Source organism: Gymnoscopelus braueri (assembly GCF_963280865.1).
Source record: "Gymnoscopelus braueri genome assembly, contig: SCAFFOLD_274, whole genome shotgun sequence".
Lineage (NCBI taxonomy): Eukaryota > Metazoa > Chordata > Actinopteri > Myctophiformes > Myctophidae > Gymnoscopelus > Gymnoscopelus braueri.
In genome coordinates, this window is record NW_027660396.1 from 1 (window position 1) to 3,399 (window position 3,399).

General features: G+C 38.1%; 1 long non-coding RNA gene across 1 annotated transcript; it reads left to right on the plus strand.

Moving 5' to 3' along the window:
* The first annotated feature begins 40 nt into the window (after positions 1-40).
* LOC308081585 lies at positions 41-1,196 on the plus strand. The gene is made up of 3 exons (XR_013932873.1): positions 41-104; positions 413-573; positions 1,169-1,196. It is a non-coding gene; the product is annotated as an uncharacterized lncRNA (long non-coding RNA).
* Positions 1,197-3,399: the final 2,203 nt, after the last annotated feature.

Genomic DNA, 3,399 nt, shown 5'->3' on the forward strand with positions numbered 1-3,399 from the left:
GCGTCAAGTATATTTTTCATTCATAATGTGTTGTGTATTTCTTATTTTCATGCTAGATGGGAGACATCAAGAGGTGGAAGGTCCTCTCAAGTAGAATACATCGGGTGAGTACCTCCACACTGAACTTCACTATTATTTCACAATAAAGCAACATCATTTTGATTTAAAACAAGTTTGATTTTTCACCGCTACTAAAGGCATCAGGCAAACGGCTATAAAAATGAGGCATCATCTACAGTATATGAATAGTTTTGATGCGATAGCATCAATATATTCTAAAGAAGTATTTGTATAATTTATTCGTCATGTCCCTGGTGTTTAAAGACCTTAAAGAGGTGTAAAGATAGAATAATATCTTAGCTGTTCACTTAATATGGCATTTTCCTTCCTGTGACTTTTACCATACTCTCAGGTTGTCATGGTTGGAGACACAGGAGGTAATTCATTGGATGATGCACCCAGAAGAATGATGCCGTTCCTCATGTCACATGAATTGACACTCCAGTACAACCTCTGTTGACATCATGGCAAGAATAAGTCCCCGGGGCCTGTGTCTTTTTGACGTTGCATATGGTAAGTTAAACATTTTAATTGCCCGATGTAACTTTTCCTTGACCTTTTCCATTATCTTTCTAATTTAAATTTTACAAGGAGTGCTACAAAATGTTTATTTTTATATACGTTGGCAGTTATGCCTAAGTTCAAGAGTTTGGAATCACTGTGAAAATTAAGTAAGTAGGCCTACAGCCAAGACATTGATGATAATAATTATAGTAATAACTTCTTCAACATTTCTGTTTACTAAATAATCCACCAAGTGCAGCAATATCTTTAAAGACCTTAGGCATTCTACATGTCATATTCTCTAGATATCCAGGTCAAATCTCACCCCATATTTTCAGTAGAATTTGCCGTACTTTGAGACTGGTTTGTATAAAACTTCTCATGAACCTTACGGTATAGCTGTATCCAACATAGGATTTAGATCAAGCAATTGTGATGGCCATTCAGAGACAGAACTCATATCTGCAAACTATCATTTCAAAAGCATAATTTCTCACTGATTCCAAACTTTTGAACAGATATCTGTCAGTCAATAAAGATGTTTCATAATGTAAAAATCAAGCTAGAGTTATTAAAATAGCTTATTTCTGTCATTTATCTTTAGGGGAACTAAAGAAGAATGCAATCTTCAATGCTGATGACACACAACTGTACATAAAAACCAAGCAATCATCATCCTCATCATCACTACCGCCCTTATCCATTCTCACTACCTGCCTGGAGGAGATGAAGGCGTGGATGAGTAACAACTTTCTGCAGCTAAACAGTTCCAAAACCGAAGTAATTCTTATAGGCACCCCACACCAGATAAAAACATCCCCCATAACCAGCATCACCTTCTCCGGACAGGACCTCCCCCTCTCACCAGTTGTCACAAACCCGGGAGTAAAAATAGACCCTCACCTTAACTTTGAGGCTCACGTCAAATACCAATGCAAAACATCCTTCTTTCAGCTCAGAAACATTTCAAAACTCCGTCCCACACTCACGCTAGCAGATTCAGAAAAGCTCGTCCACGCCTTTGTCTCCTCCAGGTTGGACTATTGCAACGCACTTCTCATCGGGATCCCTAGCAAGAGCCTTCAAAGGCTCCAGTATATTCAGAACAGCGCTGCTAGGGTCCTGATGAGAGTGCGCAAACATGAGCACATCACACCCATCCTCCGTTCACTCCACTGGCTTCCCGTTGCTTTCCGGACCCAATACAAAATATCCCTGTTGACACATCAGTGCATCCATGGCAACGCTCCCTCATACCTCAAGGACCTAGTCTCCCTACAACCCTCGACCCGCAACCTCCGCTCTTCAAACACCAACCTCCTCAACATCCGCAAGGCCAATCTACACACCATGGGCGACCGGGCTTTCTGCTCGGTCGCCCCCCGAACTGTGGAACGCCCTCCCTGTCCACTTGAGAGCACCACAGTCGGTCGACTGCTTTAAGAGAGGATTAAAGACCTACCTTTTTAGCAAAGCATTGTTTTAGCTGGTTTTACCTCTAGGCTTTATGCCCCCAGTTTTAATTGTTTTGTTTCAGTTTCTTGTGAGATGTTTGATTTTATGCATTTGCCTTATGTAAGCACTTTGAGATTTCTTGTAAATGTAAAGTGCGTTATAAATAAAATCCATTAATATTATTATTATTATTATTACCCTTATTATTTTCACATTTGTTAAAACTAATGTTGGATTGACATTTTATTCTCAACTAAAATACAACGTGATTCCAACGTTAGAAATATGTCATATTTTGATTGTACTCTTAACGTTAGAGTTGACGTTCAGCCAATGTTGTACTATGACGTCAACCCGATTTAAATTTTCTGCAACTTGTATCCAACGTTGGAGCCCAACGTTGGATACAAGTTGTATTTTAGTTGAAAATGGAAATCTGATTGATGTCATAACCCAATATTTGTTTGATGTCAAACTCTGATGTTATTTAGACATTGAATTTAAGTTGGGATCTAACGTTGGATACAAGTTGTATTTTAGTTGAAAATGAAAATCTGATTGGCGTCATAACCCAACGTTGGTTTGATGTCAAACTCTGATGTTACTTAGACATTGAATTAACGCTGTGATCTAACGTTGGATACAAGTTGTATTTTAGTTGAAAATGAAAGTTTGATTGACGTCAAAACCAGACGTTGGTTTGACGTCAAACTCTGATGTTAGTTAGACATTGAATTAATGTTGGCCTCTAACGTTGGATGACGGTTGTGGGTTAGTTGAAAATGAAAGTTTGATTGACGTCATAACCCAACGTTGGTTCGACGTCAAACTCTGATGTTATTTAGACATTGAATTTAAGTTGGGATCTAACGTTGGATACAAGTTGTATTTTAGTTGAAAATGAAAATCTGATTGGCGTCATAACCCAACGTTGGTTTGATGTCAAACTCTGATGTTACTTAGACATTGAATTAACGCTGTGATCTAACGTTGGATACAAGTTGTATTTTAGTTGAAAATGAAAATCTGATTGACGTCATAACCTAATGTTGGTTTGACGTCAAACTCTGATGTTATTTAGACATTGAATTTAAGTTGGGATCTAACGTTGGATACAAGTTGTATTTTAGTTGAAAATGAAAATCTGATTGGCGTCATAACCCAACGTTGGTTTGATGTCAAACTCTGATGTTACTTAGACATTGAATTAACGCTGTGATCTAACGTTGGATACAAGTTGTATTTTAGTTGAAAATGAAAGTTTGATTGACGTCAAAACCAGACGTTGGTTTGACGTCAAACTCTGATGTTAGTTAGACATTGAGTTAATGTTGGCCTCTAACGTTGGATGACGGTTGTGGGGTAGTTGAAAATGAAAGT